General features: G+C 46.7%; 1 pseudogene across 1 annotated transcript; it reads left to right on the top strand.

Moving 5' to 3' along the window:
- Nucleotides 1-709: 709 nt before the first annotated feature.
- LOC147430862 (beta-glucosidase 25-like) lies at nt 710-21,579 on the top strand (annotated as a pseudogene). Its single transcript, XR_015185651.1, has 10 exons — nt 710-1,289; nt 1,366-1,441; nt 1,536-1,607; nt 1,676-1,769; nt 1,876-2,136; nt 2,235-2,350; nt 20,705-20,925; nt 21,029-21,066; nt 21,143-21,266; nt 21,351-21,579. The product of XR_015185651.1 is annotated as a beta-glucosidase 25-like (transcript).
- Nucleotides 21,580-25,563: the final 3,984 nt, after the last annotated feature.

Raw genomic sequence — 25,563 nt, 5'->3', positions numbered from 1 at the left:
TATGTGCGACCACATGGCAATCGGCGAAGGCCGGGAGCCTTGGTGGGAGCACATATTATGGGCGAATGGTCGCTTTAGGACCATTCCTGATCGTCAAGTGTCGGGGTGGGGGGCAAAACGTGTTCACTGCACCATCAACCTCAGGCAGCAGTAGAAGTACAGATTCTGACGTACTGCACTGTCACATGCTGGTCCTTGTACTGCACTATCACCTGCTAGATGCTGATTCTGCGTGCTGAGTTGTCCATAGCTCAGCGGCTGTCCCAAGCTGCAGCCAATTCCGCATGCTGAGTCGTAAGGCTCTGAGCACATTCTGGTTGTCGAGGCAGCGATGATGATTGAGTACGTTGTCGCCGTCGATCCTGTGGGTCTCATTTTTATGACGGCTGCTGAGCTGGCAGCAATCGAACGGCCAACCTTAACATTCCGCTGAATAATGCAGGTGGAATGGAGGGCGCAGATCTGCTGCCCCCCGACTGCCTGTAGGGAATGGTTCCCTTGTAACTATTCCCTGTAATGCCTGTGACCCCTTGGTGACTGGTGGAGGGTGGGAGCCATGGGGGAGTAGGTATTGCAGGGAACGGTCACCAGAGGACCATTCCTGGGCGTCGGGAGGGCGGCCAATCACGAGGTGCCACGAGGCCGCTAACAACCCTGTAGGGGTACATTTGCATCAGGTTCAGTACACCAGCCTATTCCTCAGGCTGATGTAGTGCGTGGCCATCGGAGCTTGGGCTAATATTTTTCGGGCCTGATCTGTCAAACATCTAACGGTAGAGGGCTGGATTCCGATGAGGAAAGACCAGAAGATGGACGGCTGGGAGGGGCTGCCCCCGACCCCCGACCTTGACGGACTCCACAACTCCAAAATCCTAACGAAGTAGAGACAATAGGTGGTGAGTTATGGGTCTTCATGCCTTAAAGGTCTGGTTATACTTCAAAAAGTTAGAATGAACACAAAGGACCATGAAACTGAGGGTTTTTAAATTTTTCTATCCATGGATGCAGAACTTTGAAGAAAACATATCTACTGTCTGTGGGTGGGATGTAGATTAGGATTCTTGAGTGAGAGCCCATGCCATAAGTGGCTGGGTATAATTGCACAGAGAGTCTCTTTTAGTAGCCGGTGTCCAAGAGAGATTTAGGGACTTTCAGATGGAAGCTGAGAATAATTTTCAGTTATGATTAAATTTTTACTTGATTTTTATAAAGTATGTATAGAGATTGCAGGGAACATTCTGGATGGAAGCACAGGGGATGGCACATGCGACTATTATCATCGATTTAAGGTGATTCTTCTGTGTGGATTGCTGACGTATTATAAGCTGCTATTGAGGCTATGGCTGACAGTTAAGCATTATTCAGAGTGACATCCAACTCATGGTGGATCTAAGCATAGACGCATATAGAATGTCTATTTCCTGGTCACGACTTTGTCCAGGTGAATTCTTTTTCTCGAAATGTAAACATCGTGGTCAGTCTATGGGCCTGCTTTGCGGAGTTGATTATTATCCACACTATCCTCTAATTTGTAGATGGCACTGGAGCCATAAATCAGGCAGGCGTCGCTTTCTACAACAGTGTTATCAACGAGCTTATTTACCGAGGTACACTGCCAATGCCCTTATATGTCTGCTCATTGCTGTTGGTATCTCTCTAATTGTGGACAAAGCAGGCATTGAGCCATATGTAACATTATACCATTGGGATATGCCCCTTCACTTGGAGAATGACCCTCAACTTAAGGGATGGCGCACGAAGGGGATCATGTAAGCTAAGAAGCAGAGTTTCGCTCCATCTTTCTTCATCATTGTACAGTAAGGAAACAGAGTTGAATGACATGCATCATATTTTCACTCGCTTAAACTGTTGCAGAACCCACTTTGTGTACTTTGCGGAGACATGCTTCAAGCTTTTTGGCGATAGAGTCAAGAACTGGGTAACATTCAATGAGGTGGCTATGTTTGCAGTCAATGGGTATGGTTATGGCATTCATGCACCTGGTCGCTGCTCTGCCTTGAGTGGCACAAAGAAGAATGTATACACTGGTGATTCAAGCACCGAACCCTACTTTGTTGCCCATATGGCTCTTCTGTCGCATACAGCTGTTGTAAGATTTACAGGGAGAAATTTCAAGTAAGGACAATTCTATTTTGAGCATCATGTAGGAATCTAGTTGGATGAAGAGCTCGGCGTGTCAATTGATATATCTTGTTGTTGGAGGTGACCTATAGTTTGAACAAAAGGGTCGTATAGGGATCGTTGTCTCTTCAATGTGGTATGAGCCCTATTCACAGGAGAAAGAGGACTACCAAGCAGCACAAAGGAGCTTGGAATTCAGTTTAGCCTGGTTCGTACCCTTCAACACTTTGTGTGCATGAGCATGAGAAATGAAATGAAATGAAATGATATATTAACGTCTTCAAAAGGCCAAAATGACCTATGAGACCATCAGATACAAAGTGGTGAATCTAATACAATGTCTGAAGTACAAGTACAAAAAGTACTGAAAGTAAAAATGAAAACTGAAATGAAGTGTGAAATGTGAGATGTGAAAATGTAGAATAGGCCCTCAATGACAATCTGGGTGTCGTGCTAGAATGCCTCTGATCCTCTGCTGGAGTCTCCGTCGATGTAGTGTGCTCCTATGTCTCGGTCGTGGTCGTCTCGATCTCCCGAGCTCAATCGCCCTGTCAATGAGGGTGCCTTTGGTATGAATGCGGGTACAACCCTGTGCTGGTGGTTGGTCTCTTGGCTCCCTCGATCCAAAGAAATCTGTGATCTGTCTCTGCGACTGTCGTACTCCATGTCTCCCCAACAGACTGTCTCTATGTCGGTGTAGCTCAAGTAGATATAAGCCAAGGCATCTCTGGTCCTGATACCTCATGACTCTATCTAGGGGTCCAAAACCCTCCCTGAATAAGCAATGGAAGCGCCCTCGTATCTCATAATACACAGTGCAGTGGCATATGTAGTGTAGCTCTGTCTCTAGCTCTCTACCGCATAGTTGACATATCCTAGACTCTTGGTGGTATCCCTCTGAATCTACCCGTCCCAATCTCCAGCTGGTGTGAGGATGTGCGAATCTGACCAATAGCACATCACAGACCATGAGATAAATGAGTGTCCATGTAGTTCGGACGAGTCACAAACCCATCCCCTGAAATTTGGAGAAGGTGCTCTTTGTAGAAAGCCATCTTCGTGCCCAACTCCTGTATTGGCTCTACCCATGTCCTCCTGGTGTCCAACTGTATAAGATCCTGACGAATGAGTCTAGTGATCTCCGTCCGTGTGACTGGCAGGGAGGGTGCATCCAGGGAATACTAAAAGGGAGGCAATCTATCCATGCTGAGACCATGCCTTTGAAACCATGAGGTCATCTGTGCATACCAACATGATGCATCTCCTTGCATCGTTAACTGTCTAGAGGACTCAAGAGCCAGTCTAGTATATCTGCCTCTATGTGTATCCCATAGACTGTGCATAAAGGACACTGATCTGGTAAGAGCCTCAATCTCTATAGGAGGGGCGGCTACCTCCGCTCGAATAATCGCATGTGGTACCGAGGCCTTGGCTCTAATCATCCGGGATATCATAAATACCAAGGGTCTCTCCATGTTCCTCCAATTGTCATGATTCACAGATGGTCCCCAAACTTGGACCCCATAAAGCATAGCTGAAGCAACCAAAGTATCAAAGAGCCATAGTTTTGTTCGTGGTTCTTGAAACTGAACCTGCGAACACATCCTCTCTAGCCCTCCTAACGCCGCATAGGCTCTGGATAGTCTAGTCTCTGCTGCTCTCCTCAGGGTAAACCTCGGTCCCGTGAATACCACCCCCAGATATGTATATTCATCTGCGTACTCCACAGCGTCCTGGCCATATACGAGTGTAGGTGCCGATCTCTTGACCCACTGTGGTGTGGTGTTAAACACCATAACCTTGGTTTTACCAAGGTTCATAGACAGTCCACTATCCTCTGCAAAGTTGTGCAATGCATCCTAATGTCTTTGCATGCCCTCTGGCGACTCTGACATTAACACAATATCATCATCATATAATAATAAAGGGATCCATGTCCCTGCCAGCTGAGTGCCTGTCACCCTCTCTGTCAATGTAGTCAGAGACCTCATCTACATACATACCAAAAAGTGTAGGGGACAAAGGACACCCCTGTTTCACTCCAATAGTGGAATGAACAATGTCAGAAATCCCCTCAGGAGTGCGTACCTGGCCAGTCACTGAGCCATATAAAGCCATGATCCCCCATATGATCTATGTGGGTACTCCCAACTTCAGTAGCCTTTGCATCAATCTGGCCCTCGGCACTGTGTCAAATGCCTTGCGGAAGTCCACAAAGCAACAATACATCCGTCTCCCATGTGCCCGACCCTCCTCAATAATGGCTCTGAGTGTAAGAATATGGTCCAAAGTGGAGAAACCCCTCCTGAATCCAGCCTGTCCTGCTGCTCGTATGCCCTCATTTTCTGCCCATTTACTCAGTTGCTGTTCAAGAATGGATGCATACAACCGTGCCAATGTGTGCCCTATCATAATAGTACGGTAGTTCCCTGGTACCGTGGGGTCCCCTGCCTTGAAAAGAGGTACAATAGTAGATAATCTCCAGGACTCGGGTAGTCCATCACACATGACACGGTTAAACAACCGCGAGAGAGAGAGAGAGAGAGAGAGAGAGAGAGAGAGAGAGAGAGAGAGAGAGAGAGAGAGAGAGAGAGAGAGAGAGAGAGAGAGAGAGAGAGAGATTGAATTATCGTCCACGGAGGTCGGGTATGACCCATGGGACCGAAGAAAAAACTTTACAACGATTTCTTTCAGATGAAGAATAAGTACATATCAGTTAGGGAGTGAGGGTCCATTGAGAGGGTGATGGAAGAGAAAAAGGATAAAATCTAAGGGGGGTTGGGTGAAGGGGAAGCCGGTTTGGGAGTTTGAAACTCTTGGATGACGCCTTTACCACCTCGCTAGATTGTCCATTTACCTTGTTTGCAGGCTTCATGCATCAGCTCACTTGCTTTGGCCTTGAGTTGATTCGGGGTTAATTCTTCGTAAATTCAAAGTTTTTCCCTCGAGGAGATGAGACTGGCGTAGTAACTTCCACTTCTCTTCCTTGTCCTTGAAAATAAGGATACAATGCTCGGGTGGTACATTTCTATGCGTGTCATTGATCCAAGAGACGGTGTTTGGCTTGATTTTTACTGGTTGGAGAATATCGTTGAGCTTGGAGATTGCTTCTTCAAGAGTATCCTCATCTGTGCACCATGATGGTGACTGGAGCCTCCCAATCCTGACCTTGATGCCCAGGGATTCTTGTAGCCGATTTTCTTGTAGTGCTGCTTGAATTTCGTTGTCAATCTTTTTATGTGTTGCCTCCTCGACTTCTTTCTGTGCTACTTTGACAGATCCGGTGAGCGAGGTTTCGACCTCGTATGCTTTCGCAAGTAGAGCCTGGCTCTCCACTTCTTTTGTTTCCTCAAGTTTGCACAAGCGTTGCTTGAGTTGAGCGTTCTCCTCGATGAAGTCTTAAATCTGAGCCTCAAGGGCTACAATCCTTGCATCTTGACGAGCCACAGGGTCCTTCTCTGGAGCAGCTTCTGTAACAAATTGCTGACGTATCAAAGCCTAAAGAATGGAGCCAACTTACAGATTTGGCTGAGGGGCCTAAACTGTCACAAAGTGATGACGTGGCTGCTCGAGTGCAGAAACCCTAACCCTAATTTTTGCCAGAAACCCTAACTGTTGAAACCCTAATTTTGGAAACCCTAACCCTAAAACTACAGAAACCCTAACCCTAACCCTAAGGAAAGCAGGGAGATTCCCAAAAATTGCGTTGGTTGATGACGTGGCAGGCTATACGGATTTTCGTGATTTACGTTGGCAGCTTTTTGGCTTTGCTTTTGGACCATATGCTTTTGAGTTTTGAAGGCTTTTCACTGTAATTGCTTTTTAGGCCAAGGGCCTTTAAATATGAGGCTAGGGCTCATTCTCTGGCATGCTTCTTGGAGAAGGTGCAGAGTCTGGAGTACCGGTTGTACTTTGATGATGCAATATAAAGAAATACCGAAAGGGGCGCCAAGGTTTGGGGCCAATACTCTCTGGGGTGGAATTCTGTCAGTCCGTGTCACGTGTCGTCTCTCTCTTTCAGTTCAACTGTTATTGAAGTGCTAAAAGTCTGTTCAGTTTGTTCTTTTCTATTGGCACGTGGTGCCCGCCTTGTGACAGTGGTATCAGAGGTTCAGGCGTGTGCTTTTCTGAAAGCATACCGGTCCTACAAAAGAACAGATAGAGCTATTGGAATTATTATGTGAGGTATCTTCGCCCTCCAACCCGGACTCATTAGCCACTCCCACTCTTACTTCATCGCGCATCGGGCGCGCTCCCGTCTTCACCGCTCATGTCTTACAGGGCATAAGCCAATTAAAATCACTTGCAAGAGAAGGATCCAGATTTGTTTCAAGTGACTGTTTTTTTCTCAGAAGCAGTGCCATGCAGATGTTGATGTCTATAGCTACCAAGCAGCATACTCCAAGTACTTGGCAAGCTTTCAAGAAAATATTTGCCCGAAGTTATATGGTTTTTGACATCTTCCTTCGGAGTGCAACTTCTAGCAGAGTGGGGTATCCTGAAATGCTTGCCATGGAAACCCTAGCAGATTATAACTTGAAATTTCTCGACATCTCTTAGTAGATGTCTCTTCACGAGCTGATGACCTTGGAGGTCCGATGTGACTGATATATCTTGGGACTACCATCGCCACCAACGAAAAAAACTGTTTGTCCAAGAGCTGATGGACCATGCTGTGCTCGGCCACGACCCTATGGAAGAAACCTAACCCTAATTTTTGGTGCAGGTTTCTAGATGGAAAGTCAGTTGACTTTTCGAGCTCGACTGATGTCAAGATTGCTTTTTAAGTTTAAGTTCTGGTTGATCTTGTTTGGTGATCCTGTTTGGAATTTGTTTGAATCTCCAAAAGCAGTTTAGGGAGTTAGGGTTGTTTTGTGGTTCTACCTGGCCGTATTTGAGTTAGATGTACCTTTTCCGGCAGTACAAGCCATGTATGTGTCCACTCGGTAGGCTGGCATGAGGCAGGACCCTTGTTTTTAGAGTCTCTTATTTGTGCAGTTCCCCTTGATGTGTCCGTCTGGGGAGAAGATTTGGTCCCTTGGGTTAGTTTTTTCCATTTGATTACTCTCAGGTGATGACGTGACATTTTTTTCAGGGCACCCCCCTATTATGGGTCGAGGGTTATTGATGCCCCTTCCCCTTTTTGTATTAGTTGCAATGTATAGCAATTGGCTAGCGTTTTGGGATCTCTCTCTCTCTCTCTCTCTCTCTCTCTCTCTCTCTCTCTCTCTCTCTCTCTCTCTCAGATTTCTTTACACTAGATACTGTACACCCAAAAGAACAGACAGAGGAGCAGCCAACGGTGGTGGAGAGGTCTACCCGCACTACTGGCATTCTCATAGACCGAGCATTGGAGCTAGGGAGATCTAGACGACCCCGAGGGAGAAGAGGAGCTACACAATTTCCAAGGAGGCTACGACAAAGGATTCAAGCCATACTCTTTCGTCGTCCAGAGTGCAGATGAAGATGGATCTCTACTCCCCTCCCATATTGTCTTCACATTGTACTGCTTAGTTTAGGATCCCACAGTATTTATATTTTGTTATCCTAGTTTAATTTATCTTGTTAATCCGATTTTGTATCAGATACACCGCATTGTAACTTTCTGGTCTCATAGGTCACTTTGGCCTTTTGAAGACGTTAATATAACATTTCATTTTATTTCTCTCTCTAGCGTTTATCTCACTAATGTTTTCTCTTTTTGCAGTCAAGCAGCGTTTTTGGCTCTCTCTCTACCTGTGAGATCTCTTTCCCTCTCTCTAGCCTCTAGTTGTGCTCACTTCCGTCATGATTTGCGGTGGGCTCCCTAGTTTGGAGGCTGATTCGTAGGACTTCTGTCGCGGTGGATCCGAGATCTGGCGGCTGCCCTTGTTCGTGAGGAACTTTGCTCGCAATTGCAGACTTGATCATCATCTGATTCACCTTTTTATTGCACCTTTGACAAGGGTACAAGCCCAACATTTGAGAGAGAGAGAGAGAGAGAGAGAGAGAGAGAGAGAGAGAGAGAGAGAGAGAGAGAGAGAGAGAGAGAGATACGGTTCCTCCTTCCTCTCTTACAGTTTGGTTGTGCCGGAGATCTGCATCCTATTTGGGAGTACCACATCTAGAGATGATGGAATGGATGCAGATGATTTTGGAGACACACCAGAGGGGGTTTTCAGTCCCTTGGCTTCTGTGAGCTACCACAGGAGGTTTTTACAACATATACCTTTTATCATTTTGGTAGCTAGCAGTGGTCTCTATGATTTTGCTACATCGCCAGAGGCACATAGAGCTTTTGGCAGGTTTGTGTTGTCGGAAGTGGCAGCAGAACATGGACGGATATGCCTGAAAACAGCGGCAACAAGTGCACATTTTTTATGGCGAACACCAGCAACCCCCGAATGTGGAAGCTCCGAGAGAAACCCCGTTACAGTGATCTCCTAGATTTGCAAGGATGCAACATCAGGAGGATTGCCTAAGGCAAGGAGAGGGCACAAGAGAGAAAAAATGGAAAAATACAGAGGGAGGGCGATCTTGCAGAAAATGCTAGAAAGAGGAAAAACGATAGAGAGGGAATTTGCAGGAGAGAGAGAGAGAGACCCAAAATGCTGGCAAACCATACTGATCAGAAAACTGATTACCAAGGAGTGGGCAGCCCCCCCAATATAGGAAGTCTGTCAGGTTGCCCGACCTCCCATAAAAACCTCACGACCCTCAAAATACAGACAAAAGCTGGAAATAATCATAAATTGACATATAGGTGAGAACTAGCGTCACTGGGCTCTTGGTAAAATGCCCGGACCTGGGGCCACCAAGAGGCACACTATATGACATTGCTAGCAGTACAGGTCATGCAAGACGTTGAATGGAGCAAGGCGGGTAGGTTGCAGACCTAAAGCCAACATAGTGAACTTTGCCATCAGATTGATCCCAGATCCACCATAGACTATGACGCCGGAGAATTTATGCCCAAGAATAGATACAGTGAGATGAGGACTTTTGTAATCGGTGAGGGGAGCGGCTAGATAGGAAATCATGTAAGACTCTGAGGGCTGTACGAAGAGGTGCCCACCACTAGGCCCTGCACCCGGGTACATAGACTGAATGACTGATAGGGTGTTAATTTTGAGGTTTGCATCGAGCCGGAGCATACTGAAAGGTGTTCTTCAAGATGGCTTCTGCTGTGGGCTTGGCTCCTTCGATTTGGGCTTCCTCTGGAACTTTGACGTGTTGCAAGTCAGCCACTGCTTCTAAGGTTGCTCCATCAATGTCAGATAGCATGGAGGTTGGCCTTCTCTTAGCACTAGGAGGGCTCGTCAGGTGGGCCAGGTTGTGGAAGTGGAGATGGACAAGATGGACCTGTTGGCAAGCTGAGACCAAGAGCTGCTCTTTGTGCCGAGTGAGGACGCCAGCAGGCTCACCCACTTGTTGTGGCCTAACCGCATGCGTAGCAGGTGAAGGCTGAGGGATGGTGTTCACTGCGATCAGATTGAGCTTCGGGAATGTGAATTCTTGTTTGTTCCGAGGGGATGGTGTTCATTGCGATCAGATTGAGCTTCGGGAATGTGCATTCTTGTTGGTTCTGAGTTGAGCCTGAAGATGAGGATGCCCTTTGCTTGGGACAATCCTTATTGTAGTGGTCCTTAGACTCCGGGCAATGATGACAAGGAGGAGACCCTTCAGATAAAGGACATTTGCTTTGGTAATGCCCATATTCTCCACATTTGTAGCATAAGATGGGCCAATTTGATGGACGAAACGGGGGATGAGGTGGTCTTTGCTCCTGCTGCATGGAGTTGGAGGTTGAGGTGTAGAAGCTCTGAGGGGCTGAGGGAGCATGAGTATGATAAAAATTTTGAGACGGAAAAGTACTTGACATACCTTGGACAGTAGGGGTATTGAGCAAAGGTGGCATGTAATATGGATGGCCATAGAGGGAAACCATATTGGATGTCGGTGCTAGCCCCTCTTAGAGAGGACTGAGACTTTGTTGTATTTGCCGCAATCCCTTGATATAGTAGCAATACTTGTCTTCATGTCTAGACTTTTGGTAGAAGTGGCAATAAGCGAGAAGGGGGCAGTCCTGTGGAGGGTGTCATGGAGAGCGGCATGAGCTACACCATACCATAGCCTTAGTCTCCCGCTGAGATCTAATCTCTTCTAGCTCTCTCTTGATTTGATCCAAAGCCTCGTGATGTGGGGGCTTCTCCTGTCTAAGAGAGATTGATTTCTCCTCCTGAAGAGCGCGCTGTAACTTTAGGGCTTCAAGTTCCCTATGTAAAGAAGTCAAGGGGTCAGATGGACTTTCCAAGAGTACAGAGGCAGTCTTGACCTGAGAAGACTCGGTAAACAGCTTCCTTGCCCCCTCTATCCTAGTAGCAGCAACAACAAATTCCTCCAGGTTGGCGTCAGGTCAGAGATTATCCCTAATTTTTTGCCGAGAAGTCTTTGGAAGAGCCTTCTCTACCTATTTCTTGACCATATTGCTGAGGAAGCTTGGCGACTAGAGACTTTGTTCTGGTCATGAGTTCTGCAAAAGTCTCTTTGGGCTGAAGCATCAGGTTGGCCAACTCATTCAGAACCTTTTCTTGGAAGTCCCCTGGTTTGAAAGCTTCACAAAATCGTTGTATTAATGTGGCCCAAGTAGTAAAGTGGTTTTCAGTAAATTGACTGTACCACTTGTCTGCTAAGCCATCCAAGGTAGATGGGAAGAGTACTAAGTAGGCATCTTCTCGGTTGAGGCCACGACCTCCGCAGAGAGACATGAACCTCCGGGCATGGTCGTCGGCATCCTCTGTGGAGAGACCCTTGAAAGTCGGAAACTTAATATTCACCTTAGCTAGAACGCTTGTGAGCTCCTCCATGGCTGTCTGTGCAACAGCTTGTTGCACTGGAGCTTGCTGTAACACAGAGGATGAGAAGTTTATTGATGGGGGTGAGTGGGGAGGTGTAGAACCGGTTGAGGGGGAAGGTAGGGTAATGGGCTGGTGGACTTCTGCTTGGCATGAAGGGTTGACGCTTCCTCTGGTAGTACTTTAGAGGACTTAGTAGTGGGCTTTGTGGCTCTTTTGATTGCCTTGTATGTGTCATACAGTAACCAGAAGCCCACCCAAGTCTTGGGCACGAAGATGTGTAACTTACTGGACACTGGCCCAAACGCCACTAGACCAAGGCGAGTGACTGGACTAGACCAGTAGGTCTAGACTAAGCGGGATAAGGTGAAACTAGATTGGACCAAGTAGAAGTAGCCCAACCCAGTCGAAACCAACAGATCAAAACAGAGAGGTGAAACCCAATAGCTCCTTGACTGGACTTCCCACGGAGTGAGATTTCAGTTGAGGTCCCACCGGACATGCCAAAAATGAGAGCGCCTGTAGCAAGGAAAAGGTGTTGCGCTCTCTAGAGTGGGTGCTCCTCAGCGCAGTATGCATGAAACCTCACTCGAACAAAAGAAACGTCACACAGGAACATGACTCAAACACAGAAGTGGAATATGACTCAAGACACGACACGACTCAAAACACAACTGCAGACTCAACTCAATGGAACTCGACAAGCTGAAAGAACTATACAACTCTGGCTAGCAGCACACACAGCTCCAAGCTTAAGACCCAAGGTACAATGGGAGTGTCGAGGCTCCAATGTGCAGTGAGAGTGCCAGTGTCTTGCAGAACTCTAGACTCAGGACTCGAGACTAGACGCTAGACCATACAAAGTGGATGATATCGATAAACCCCAAACAGCTATGGAAATATACAACCATAAAGAGCCACCAACGGCTCACAAATATCTAATCCAGCTAAGACTCGCTCAAAACTGTGGTCATGGTGGTCTGGCCCCGCGTCCGCTAGACCACCACCGGTATGCTAGCCACGTGTCACAGCCCAGGCAAAAGTCCGTCCAGTGTGGACTCAGCCCAACTGCAACTAACTGTCTGTCCTGCCCGCGACACTGTAGCCCTGCGACACATGAATTGCGTTGCTGTCTGCTACGGACGTCCACGTTAGCAAGGGATTCGCAGTTTAGGGTTTTAGGCCCCTCGGCCACACTTTTTAAGCTAGTATGATTAAGTTTTTAAAACTCTTCTTGCGGCAGTGCTTTTTTCTCTTCATCAATTGATTGACTTTCTGTTCAAGAGCGTCGTCAAACAATTCTTGTGAGTATAGTTTCTACTTTTTTGCACCCGGCTTTGCTTGTGTCTTCATGGCCAACTTGAGTGGTGAGTGGACGTCGTCTCACCATCGAGAATGAACCTTGTCAAGCAGGTGATTCTTTAGATACTTTACGTATATTGGGGTCCTTAGAGTACTTGATCATTCGTTTGGCACATGTGTCATTTGCAATTGACGACAATACTCCATTCTGTCAGGGTCATCTGTTGGAAAATTGCCCTGCTCTTCCCCTGATTCCTCGAAAGGAGGCTTGCTCCTGTTGGAATCTCTGTTAGTGCCCTCGGTTCCCTCGCTAAGATTAAAGTGCTCTCCATCTTCCCAAAGTTGGGTTGTCGGTGGAGCACTTTCTTCTCTGTTAGAATCACTGCTAGAGGTAGGAATCGTTTGAGCTGTGATACCATTGTAACAGGCTTGGTCACTCCAAGCGAGAAATCAATAGCAACAGGTGTGAGAAATTGCAACAATAGAACTTGAAATAGAGAGAGAGAAGAGGAGAGTCGACACAAAGCGGCGGAGTTCCGCTTCCATACGCATTGGCCCCAAAGTTTGGCGTCTTTCTTTATTACTTCGCAAAGGTACAATAGCTGGGCCTTTGCTGTGCTTTTCCTGGAACTGGAATGCAAGAGAGAGAGCCCTTACTACATATTCAAAGGCTCCTAGCCTCTACTATGAAAGCTCTGTATCGAGAAAGCTCTTCATCCAAAATCTTGCACAAGTTCTGCTGCTGTTGCGGGTCCTTACAATATGCCACGTCAATAGGTTTCCGTAAATTGTACACTTGTCCATAAGGATGTCCCTGTCAGCAAGGGATTCGCAGTTTAGGGTTTTAGGCCCCTCGGCCACACTTTTTAAGTTGGTATGGTTAGGTTTTTAAAAAACTCTAACCCCTTGTCCCTTGTGTGTGCCACGTCACTAACTTGTGACATCATCTTTCAGGGTTTTTCCAATATTTCTTGATATGGCGATTTGGTCGATTTTATGTAATGCAAAGGGTTACAAGCTCCACTTTTGGTGGGTGGGTGTGTTGGGGGTGGGGTGGGGCGGGGGGGGGGAGAGAGAGAGAGAGAGAGAGAGAGAGAGAGAGAGAGAGAGAGAGAGAGAGAGAGAGAGAGAGAGAGAGAGAGAGAAATGAAATGAAATGAAATGTTATATTAACGTCTTCAAAAGGCCAAAGTGACCTATGAGACCAAAAAGTTACAATGCGGTGTATCTGATACAAAGTCAGATTAACAAAATAAGTTAAACTAGGATAACAAAATATAAATACTGCGGGATCCTAAACTAAGCAGTACAATGTGAAGACAATATGGGAGGGGAGTAGAGATCCATCTTCATCTGCACTCTGGACGACGAAAGAGTATGGCTTGAATCCTTTGCTATAGCCTCCTTCGAAACTGTGTAGCTCCTCTTCTCCATCGGGGTCGTCTAGATCTCCCTAGCTCCAATGCTCGGTCTATGAGAATGCCAGTAGTGCGGGTAGACCTCTCCACCGTTGGCTGCTCCTGTGTCTGTTTTTCTGGGTGTACAATATCTAGTGTAAAGAAATCTGTGATCTGTCTCTGGGGATGTCTCTCTTCAGCTCTCCTCAATAAAGTTTCTCTATGCCTGTGTAACTCAAGTAGATATAGCCCAAGACATCTTTGATCCTCATAACTCATGACCCTAGATAGAGGCCCAAAACCTTCTTTGAATAGACAATGAAAACGGCCTCGTATCTCATAGTGCACTGTGCAATGACATATGTAATGTACTTCTGTCTGTGGCTCTAGATGGCATAAGCTGCATATCTTGCTATCTGCTAGTGTCCCTCTGAATCTGCCTGTCTCAATCTCGAGCTGATGTGAAGACGTGCGTATCTGGCCAATGGCACACCGCAAACCATGCAAAAGATGCGTGTCCATATAGCTAGGTCGAATCACAAACCCATCCCCCGTGAGGTGGAGAAGATGCTCTCTATAGAAAGCCATCTTCGTGCCCAACTCGTGTAACGGCTCTATCCATGTCCTCCTCGTGTCCAGCTGGATCAGATCCTGACGAACGAGTCTATTAATCTCTACCTGTGTCAAAGACCTCAAGGGTGCCTGTAGAGAGTATTGAAAAGGAGGCAACCTGTCCATGGTGAAACCATGTGTCTGAAACCATGATGCCATCTGTGCAGACCAGCATGATGTATCCCCATTAAGAGCTAATTGTCTGGAGGACTTTAGAGCCACCCTGGCATATCTGTCTCTGGTAGTATCCCACAGACTGTACAAAGGAGACTGATCTGGTAAGCGTCTCAATCGGGGGCAGCTAATTCCGCTCGAATGATATCATGCGGTACGGAAACCTTGGCTCTAATCAGCCGAGAGATCATAGATACCAGGGGCTTCTCCATACGCCTCCAACCATCTTGGCCTATAGAAGGTCCCCAAATCTGCACCCCATATAACATAGTAAAGGCAACCAAAGTATCAAAGAGCCATAACTTTGTCCTAGTTTCTTGGAACTGAACCTGCGAACACATCCTCTCCATTCCTCCCATAGCCGCACCAGCTCTGGTTAGTCTAGTCTCTGTTGCTCTTCTCAACGAAAATCTCGGCCCAGTAAAGACTATCCCCAGGTAAGTGTATGCATCTGTATACTCCACAATCTCCTGAGCATATTTGAAAGTAGGTATTGATCTCCTGACCATTGCGGTGTGGTGTTAAACACCATAACCTTGGTTTTACCTAGATTTACACACAATCCACTATCCTCTGCAAAACTGCGTAGTGCATCCAAATGTCATTGCATACCTTCTGGTGAGTCAGATATCAGCACAATATCATCAGCATATAGCAACAATGGGATCCACGTCCTTGCCAGCTGGGCACCCTTGTCACCCTCTCTGTCAATGTAATCGGACACCTCATCAACATACATACCAAATAGAGTAGGAGACAATGGGCAGCCCTGTTTCACTCTAATAGTAGAGTGAACTAAATCAGATACCCCTTCTGGAGTGCGTACATGTCCCACCACTGATCTGTACAAAGCCATAATCCCCCAAATCACCTCTATGGGCACCCCCATCTCCTGCAGTCTGCGCATCAATCGAGCTCTTGGTACCATGTCAAATGCTTTGCGAAAATCCACAAAGCTACAATAGATCCGTCTCCCATGTGGTCTGCCCTCCTCAATGATGGCCCTGAGTGTCAGAATATGATCAAGAGTGGAGAAACCCCTCCTGAAGCCGCCCTGACCCTTCGCTCGTTCACCCTCGCCCTCTGCCCAATTACTCAAGTGTTGCTCCAGAATAGATGCATCATGCATACAACCGTGCCAATGTGTGTCCAACCATAATAGTGCGGTAGTTCCCAGGCTTTGTAGGGTCACCAGCCTTGCAGATGGGCACAATATTAGACAACCTCCAAGTCTCAGGTAATCCCTCACACATGGCACGATTGAACAACACTGCGAGAACCTCCATCAGCATATCCCTGGCATGTATAAAGTGCTCCGCTACTAGACCGTCATGATCATATGCCTTCCCGGTCCTCATCCTGTTGATGGCCCTTTGTACCATCTCAGGTGTAAAGAAAGTGCTCGTAGCTGGGCAAGGCTTGGTAGGGTCTGGAAGGGGTTCCTGTCCAGGAACCGTATATTATGATGTCGCATATTGGCCCCACACATCAGGTGAAATAATCACTGGGGGAGGGGAGTGCTCATGGACCCTACTCAAGAACATCTGATATAAGTCTCGCTCCATCTGAGCTAGGTAAGCTCGCTTCTTCCGTCGCACAAGGCGTCGGAAAGCAATCCGAGACTGTCTGTAAGTGATGACTCCTAAAAGAAGATCCCTCTGAAGCTGGGCTCTCATCTCTCTGCACTCCTCATCTTACCAACTATTCTGGGGCATGCTCCCAGAATGTCGTCTCTTGCCCGCCGGCTGAGTGTGTGGGTATGCCACTGATGCAGCCCCATGCAGTGTCTCAGTCAGTAGAGTGGTGCACTCCTCCATTGAGAGGCTTGTACCATTTGTGCCAGCTGTACCTTCCAATAGGCGGTCCCAAATCTCCTTTGTATAAACGAAATCAGTCTCTGGTGTAAATGTATAGCGGGTGTGTGACCTGCCTCCTGATGTCTGGGTTGTACAAGAGAGAGAGAGAGAGAGAGAGAGAGAGAGAGAGAGAGAGAGAGAGAGAGAGAGAGAGAGAGAGAGAGAGAGAGAGAGAGAGAGAGAGAGAGAGAGAGAGAGAGAGAGAGAGAGAAATGAAATGTTATATTAATGTCTTCAAAAGGCCAAAGTGACCTATGAGACCTAAAAGTTACAATGTGGTGGATCTGATACAAAGTCCGAGTAACAAAAGTAACAAAATGAAATGAAAATGACAATGGCAATATGACAAAATGACTACTATGGAATCCTAAACTCCAAGGTGTGAACTAATCAGCTAGCTGGGATAGCTAAAATCACAAGAGATCCAGCATCGGTCGCTGGCGGATCTCATCAATCTCCTCCATGGTCAGTAGTTTGACCGGGCGTCGAGCATGTCGGGCCAAAGTGATCCGAATCCTCTGATGCAGCCTCCGTCGGTGCTGTGTAGTCCTCCGTAGTCGCGGGCGTCTGGATCTCCCCAGCTCGGTCGCCCGATCGATCAATGTGCCTCTGGCATGAGGCGGCGAGCTCTACTGTGGTAGTAACTCCTCCGGGTGTCCAGTGTCTGCTCTAAAGAAGTCTGTGATCTTTCTCTAATGCTGGCTAGCCTCTCCTCTCATCAGGCTCTCTCTGTGTCTGCGTAGCTCGAGCAAAAACAAACCCAAGCATCTCTAATCCTCGTACCGCATGACTCTGCAGAGTGGTCCAAAGCCCTCTCTGAACAAGCAGTGGAAGCGGCCTCGTATCTCGTAGTAGACGGGGCAGTGGCATGTGTAGTGCAACTCTGTCTTAGGCTCTATGTCACATAGGGGGCATGTCTTGGCCTCTGCTGGTACTTCGCTGTATCTCCCAGTCTCGATCCGCAGCTGGTGTGAAGATGTGCGTATCTGGCCAATAGCACATCGTACCCCATGAGACAAGTGGGTGTCCATGTACCTGGCCTCGTCACAAAACCGTCCTCCGTAAGCTGGAGAAGATGCTCTCTGTAGAAAGCCATCTTCGTGCCCAACTCTTGTGCTGGCTGTATCCATGTCCTCCTCGTGTCTAGCTGAGTCAGGTCCTGGCGGATGAGCCTGGTGATCTCGGACTGTGTAAGAGTCAGAGAGGGTGCATCCAGTGAGTACTGGAAAGGAGGCAATCTGTCTATGCTGAACCCATGTGCCTGAAACCATGATGTCATCTCCCCATACCAGCATGCTGTATCTCCCTGCATGGCTAACTGTCGAGAGGACTCAAGTGCAAGGCGGGCATATCTGTCTCTGGGAAGTTCCCACACGCGGTGTATGAAGGAGACAGATCTGGTGAGCGCCTCAACCACTAGTGGGGGGGCAGCTAGCTCTGCTCGGACAATGGCACGTGGTACTGAAGCCTTGGCTCTAATGAGCCGCGAGATCATAGAGACCAGAGGCTTCTCCATGTCCCCCCATCCATCAGTGCGGCCTGTCCTCCCGTGATGATCCAATGAAGGTCCCCAAATCTCAGCTCCATAAAGCAATGCAGAAGCCACCAAAGTGTCAAAGAGCCAGAGCTTCGTCCGAGGCTCCTGAAACTGAACCTGTGAACACATCCTTTCCAATCTACCCAGTGCTACCTGGGCTCTGGTCAATCTAGTCTTTGCTGCCCTCCTCAGTGAAAATGCTGGCCCACTAAAAACCACTCCAAGGTAAGTATAAGCATCTGTATACTCCACTGTCTCCTGGCTGTATGTGAATGCGGGCGCTGACCTCCTGATCCACTGTGGGGTGGTATTAAATACCATGACCTTGGTTTTACCAAGGTTGACGGACAAACCACTTTCCTGGGCAAACCTATGCAACGCATCCAAGTGACGTTGCATCCCCTCCGGAGAGTCGGAGATCAACACAATATCATCAGCATATAACAATAGTGGAATCCATGTCCCTGCCAGTTGTGCACCTCTATCACCATCTCTCTCAATGTAGTCAGAAACCTCATCCACATACATACCAGGTGCGTACATGCCCCACTACTGACCTGTATAATGCCATGACCCCCCAAATGAGCTCTGTGGGTACTCCCATCTGCTGTAATTTGCGCATCAATCTAGCTCCGGGTACTGTGTCAAATGCTTTGCGGAAATCCACAAAGCTACAATAGATCCTTCTCCCATGTGATCTGCCCTCCTCAATGATGGCTCTGAGTGTCAAGATATGGTCAAGAGTAGAAAAACCCCTCCTGAACCCTGCCTGCCCGGTTGCGCGTATCCCCTCCCTCTCTGCCCATCTACTCAATTGCTGCTCAAGAATAGATGCGTACAACCGTGCCAATGTGTGTCCAATCATGATAGTGCGATAATTCCCAGGCTCCATAGGGTCTCCCGACTTGAAGATAGGTACAATAGTAGATAGGCTCCAAGTATCAGGCAAGCCCTCACACATGGCACGGTTAAACATAACTGCTAGAAGCTGTGCTAGTAGATCTCTGGCATGCGTGAAATGCTCAGCCACTAAGCCATCATGATCATAAGCTCTCCCAGTCCTCATCCTGTCAATGGCCTTCCTCACCATCTTAGCGGTGAAAAAAGCGCATGTGTGTGGGCATGGATCGGGGGGGTCGGGAAGGGAGGGCTGCTCAGGAACTGTGTATAGAGATGATGCGTATTGGCCCCAGGCCTCTGTGGAAGTAATGGCAGGGGGGGGGGAGTGCTCATGAAAGAGCCGCCATGCCTCACGCGAGTCCTGACTCAAGAATAGCTGGTATAGATCCTGCTCTAGGCGAGCCAAAAATGCCCTCTTCTTCCGTCTCACTAGGCGTCGGAAGTCAATCTGTGACTGTCTGTGAGTGATGTCCCCCAAAAGTTCCTCCCTCTAAAGTCTGGCTCTAGTGTCCCGCATGGTTACCAGGAACGGGAAACCAGAACAGGAACGCGGAACGGCAACTGCCACAAAATGCCATTCCCTGTTACGACTACTCACGTTTGAAACACGGAATGGGGATTCGGAACGGGAACTTAGAATGGGAACGGGGAACGGAGACCTAAAAACGGCCATTCCCTGTTACTATGGTGTCCCGGCATTCCTCATCATACCAGCTGTTCTGGGGCATGCTCCCCGAACGGCGTCTCTGCTCAGGCTGGGTATGTGGGTATGCCTCTGCTGCTGCACCATGTAGTGTCTGTGTCAGTATAGTAGTAAGCTCCTCTAGAGGTCGCCCTGGCTCCTCTGTGCACAGGCGTCTGTAGATCCCATCTATGTATACAGAGTCCGTCTCCCGCGTGAAGGTGTAGCGAGTAGGGGCTACTGCCCGTGGCCTGTGTGCTATACTAAACTGAAAAGAGATGGTAAACGACACAAGAGCATGATCTACTGCCACACCCACAGGTCTGGGTCCAACCGTGAGATCCTGGATATGAGAGATGAGGTTCGGCTGTGCCATGATATAATCCACTGTGTTGGCTCCATGTCTGTGTGGAAAGCATGTAAAACCCCCCGCAGCGGGAAATCTCTGTAGGCCATTCAAGATGGCCAATCCGTGTGCAGTCCCCATGTCTATCAAGTGTCGTCTATACTCAATGTGTTCCCCATCCTGTGATAGTCTGGATAGGCCCGTCTCTGCAACATCTAGCTCTCTCAGCATCTCCTCTGAAGTATCATAAAATACTGTCTGATGATCGGCAGTCCTAGCATTGAAGTCCCCTCGAATGATGATGTCACCATCTCTAGAGAACTCCCAAATGTCATCATCCAAAATAGAGAAGGGGGACTGTCCTCTGGGTGGTGCATAAACTGACGTGTTCGGGGAAAAGTAGCAAATAGCAATGTAAAGATATCTGCCTGTCTCTGCTCTCAATCGCACCCACATGTACCTAGCTTGCTCATCCCTGCGAGCTATATGTATCAATGGTTGCAACTCCTCCCTGAATAACACTGCCACTCCTCCTGAGCCCCGCCTTCTATGCTCTGATCGTGTCTCTTGTCTACAGGCTGTCTCCCATCTATATCCAATAATGTGAGGCATAGATTGCCCAGGGGCCTGATGTGTCTCAGAGTAGAAGACGATGTCTCTTCCCATAAAACTATCTTCAAAAGCACCCACATCAAGGCGCATAGATCCATTACAATTCCAAGTGGCAACTTTGAGTGTGGTCCTATAGGTCTCGCACCGTCATGTGGAGCGCCGCTCTACAATCACCACCCGACCATCTCTGTAGAAGGCCGTCTTTCCCTGAGAGAGAGAGAGAGAGAGAGAGAGAGAGAGAGAGAGAGAGAGAGAGAGAGAGAGAGAGAGCGAGTGAGTGACTTTAGGGTTCTGTTTGTCTCGTTGATAGGATCTTGGATCCCATACTTTTGGGGAATTATCCTGCGTCAATGAGGACTTCTGCTGGAATTCGATTGCCTTATTTCACGGAAGAAGAGTCCAAGGAGCTCAAAGGGAGTGTAGACTTTGTTGGCCTCAACTATTACACATCAAATTATGCACGAAAGACACAGGAAGAAGCAAATCCAGATCTGAGGTGGTACTCAACAGATCGACAGACTGCATTTGAACGTATGGTTGTTTCCAGTGGTGACTTTGGCTTATATTTGACAAGAAACCAAACCATCCATATTATAGTATGTTATAAGCTGGTTGTTTGCATTTTGTTTGTTAGATGTTGGGCAAGATGGAGAGCTGATTGGAGAAGCGATGGTTGGTATAAGCTATATAAAGTTTTGAGGGAGTAACCTTAGAAAGGGGCTTATTGTGCTGTTTTGCATTGGTGCAGGGCCCACCTGGTATTGGGTGGATTTGCGACTGCCCGTGGGGTTTACTGAAACTTCTTGGATGGATGGAGACCAGATATAGCAAGAAGGAATTTCAAGCGCATCCTGTAATTATAACTGAGAATGGTAACTGCCCTTTTGGCCATTTGCTGTGTGGTGGAATGCTGGTTCTGAAAACAATGCGCTTTTGCTGAGGAGATGTTGGTTCAGGTTGCATGGATAGTGAGCTGAATTCTAGTTTGAAGAAAGCTCTGAATGATGAGAGGAGAGTCAATTATGTCCATGGAATTCTCAAGCACTTACTGGATGCAATAAAGTATGTACAATTATCTGTCTCTCATTAGCATTTAGAGGTCCCTGGACATGCTCTTCTGTTGTGTGTGTGTGTGTGTGTGTGTGTGTGTGTGGGTGTGTGTGTGTGTGTGTGTGTAGGTGTAGGTGTGGGTGTGTGTGTGTGGTGGTGGGGGGGGGGGGGGGGCGGGGGGGCGTGCTCATCCGTGCAGGATGTGCATAGAATGTGCATTTGGGTGTGTGAGAGGATATATTTATGCCTAGCTATACACGAACTATCGGTCAGTGACAGTGTCAGTGGGAATGGTGTAGTATATAGGGAAATTGGCAGAAGGTAAAGGGAAGGTGGGGGTAGACCTAACGATAGCATAGCGGGGGGTAGCACTCGTGCATGCAAAACTGCCTTTAGCATGTAGAGCTGCTGGTTACATCCTCTCCTGGATAACTCGCACTGTGTAAAAATTTGTGAATTTATTAAAAGATTATATATCTGTGTTGATATGTCCCATCCAATCTTTTGTAGCAATGAGGGATACTTTGTTTGGTCGCTTCTTGACAATTTCGAATGGTCTACGGGCCTCATATGTCGATTTGGCCTTCACTATGTTGACTATGAGAGAGATCAGCGACTTCATCCCAAGCTGTCGGCCACATGGTACCGACAATTTCTGACCAAAGAGCAGGGCTCTTCTTCCTATACAACTTGTGAGGGTGGTGTAGGAGAGGGAGCCCTCACAAGGAAATGAGAGGAAAGGTCTAATGGATAATCAGCAGTTGGAGATCAATCTACATTTGGTGCTAAGTTGCATAATTTGGAGACCCTTGTGGTTACTCCTCGCTTTCACCGTGATTAGCAGCAGGGGTACTCTTACATCAACGACAAAACTGCACCATGACTACTCTTCACAAAAGTCTACCAAAGTTGAAGTTATATAAATCAATTGCTTCAATAAACACTACAAGCCAGTCTTTGAATGGCCTTGGAGGCTTCCTGATGGATACAATGATTTCGAAACATCGAGCAGCATTTAGAATAACATTTATGATGATTTAACAACTCAATCAAGGATCTATCTCCACATGAATTTCAAAGTACTACAAGAATTTATATGGAGTGAATTGTATGGTGTCCTTCCAACCCACAACATGAACAAGAAGAAATATCAAGCGCATAGAAGAAAATCCTCACAACCATATTCTTTGCTGCAGTAGACATAAAAGTTGCAAACATCGACTCTCTCTCATAATTACGAGAAAAAGCATAAATTTGAGCTGACGTATACAACTACCAGGGAGCACCATGCAATAGTCATTTAATCCTTTTTGCAGGAACATGCCATCCCTTGCATCACTTAAACATGAATGTACACCTCATTTTTGTAAAATTGCTGAAATATCTTTGGACTCTATCTTTATGTGATTGATCTTCTAAGAAGGGATTGACATCTCCTATCCTTGCATCTACAGGTTCAATCAAATAGGATAATTTAGGGCTTGCCAAAACCTTGTTCCCTAACCAGAGTGAAAAGGGAAAACCTTACCAATCTCAAGGTTTTAGATCAAAATGTGAAGGATTTTATGGTTTTTATGCTAGACCTTGCAAAATTTTACCAGTTTTCTTCAAGGCAAGCTCAACATTTAGCTGGGACTTTGCAATTTTTTCGCTGATTACAAAATACACGAACACTAAGTAGAAATATAAGTTGGAAAAAGGTGACTGACAATTGGAAGTAGAGTGGTGGACAAAACCGACCTTGTCTGAAAAGGAACTTTCATAAAGATGACCTGTGCACAAAAGACAATGTTGCCAGCATGTACAGCAACCCAGTAACTTTGCCTCGAGGCTTCAGCCATCCTTGAATTTCTCGGGCTACGTAAGGCCTTGGGGGAGTGTTGGAACTCTTGGGAGAAATTGTGGAATTTTGGATAAAGCTTGTTGATTAGTGCCACATGGAAAAATTGATGATGACAAACTTTTCTTATTTTTTCTAGGAGCCGTTTAACTAGGGGCCATAGACTTGCTCTCATCATCTTATGTAGGCATCCATGACCTTTCACCTTGTTTTAAAAAGGCTTTTTGGGTAGTTTGCATGGAGAGGGCAACTCATGCACACCACCCTTCCTCCCAAGATGTGTGACAATTGGGATAGACTTAGTAACCTCAACCTTGGGGCAACTATTCAAGCACCTTACCGATTGTGAGCTTTGCACCGAGCATGATAGGTGGAGATGAACTCATTTCACTTTCATAGGCAATCTTCTCTCTTTTAACACTTTACTAGGTTGGTGGCATCCTACATTGCTTTAAGATTGTCCTCCCCCATACCCCTTGCAAACTTGACGGACCTCTTAGGTTAGAGGGCCTTGTTAGTAGCTTTCAAGCATCCTTATTTACAACACCGTTTATGGATTTTTTAACATAGCAAGCATGAGACCGGTACACGAAAGCCTTGTTTGACCAAATGAGTGTTAGCTTTCTCATACCAAGCACATGGAGATTGCTTCAACCCATACAAAGCCTTGTTACATTTGCACAATTTGTCCTCTTGTCCTTTCTTGACAAAACCGCGAGGTTGCGTTACATAAACTTCCTCAAATATGTCACCATTCAAGAAAGTAGTAACAATGTTTGATTGATGTACATCCCAACCAAAATGAGCTGACAATGCACATAGAAAATGCACAATAGTCATACAACAAGTCGGAGCAAAAGTCTCTTCATAATCTATACCTTTTTGCTGTGCAAAACCCTTTGCAACAAGTCGAGCCTTATGGCGATTGATCTCACCATCCGGCTTGCGTTTCAGCTTGTAAGCCCACTTCGTACCAATGGCCTTTTTTCCAGGAGGAAAATCACATAAAGTCCATGTGTCATTTTCTATAAGTGCATCATATCTGATTGCATGGCAGCCATCCAATTTTTTTAATTTTGTGCTTCATCAAAAGACAGAGGTTCCCCAACATCATGTAAGCTAGACATAGCCAAAGCATGACAATCTGATGCATAAGATGTATGGCGAGAGCCTGAACGAGTACGACTAGACAAAGGTGCATCCAATTTACTGTCACGCAAAGTGTGCACTAGCCATTTTGGCATACCGCTAGCCTGCTCATTTTCATCCCTTTCCTCATCAAGTACATCATGTACATCTACATCAGTAATAGGCTGATCTATAACATTTTTGGAAACCCCCATAGACTGTACATTTACCTCATTGGAATTTACATTCAAACTTCCACCACTGAAAAGAGGCAACAAAGTGTCATAAATGTCTTGTGAGCTTACATTACTGTCTCTAGTACATGACAGCAAGGGCTGAACAGAATCTTTCACAAACACTACATCCCGTGAAACCAAAATACGCTTTGTTTGAGGATGATAAAACCTGTAACCTTTGCTTTCAGCACTATAACCAACAAAAAACATTTGACAGCCTTATCATCCAATTTTTCTTGTGGCACTAAACCATAAGCCAAGTAGCCAAAAACACGCATGTGCTCAATAGATGGCTTTCTATCATGCCATGCTTCATATGGAGTCATAGACTGCAACGCTTTCGTAGGACACTTGTTGAGTACATAAGTGGCACACGTGACAGTCTCGAGCCAAAACGAATGTGGTAAAGCTTGACTCTTGAACATACATCTTGCCATTTTCGTAAGAGACCTGTTTTTCCTCTCAGCAATACCATTTTGCTGAGGCGTATACGGCACTATACATTGGTGTTTTATCCCACAACTAGCCAAAAATGCATTAAATTCATGAGACATATACTCCCCTCCTTGATCGGAATGGAGGGTGCCCATAGTACATTTCGATACATTTTCAGCCATAGCCAGAAATTGTTTGAAGCACATAAAAACTTCGGACTTTGCTTTAAGAGGAAATACCCATGCATGCCTGGAGTAATCATCAATGAAAGTCACGAAGTACAGGTAATTGCCCAAGGACGGAGTTTGCATGGGCCCACAAACATCACTATGCACAAGCTGCAACCTCCATGTGGCCCTAACTGAACCATCCTTTGGAAACTTAGAACGTTTCATTTTACCCAAAATACAGCCTTCACAAACATGTTTGATAGGTGCTTCAAGAGGCGGCAAAGAAGCAACCTTATCAGATTTCTGCAAA

The sequence above is a fragment of the Adiantum capillus-veneris genome, chromosome 21 (assembly GCF_014529385.1).
Source record: "Adiantum capillus-veneris isolate H3 chromosome 21, ASM1452938v2, whole genome shotgun sequence".
NCBI lineage: Eukaryota > Viridiplantae > Streptophyta > Polypodiopsida > Polypodiales > Pteridaceae > Adiantum > Adiantum capillus-veneris.
The sequence above is the reverse complement of the archived record's forward strand: the minus strand, read 5'-3'. Positions and strand labels throughout refer to the sequence as shown.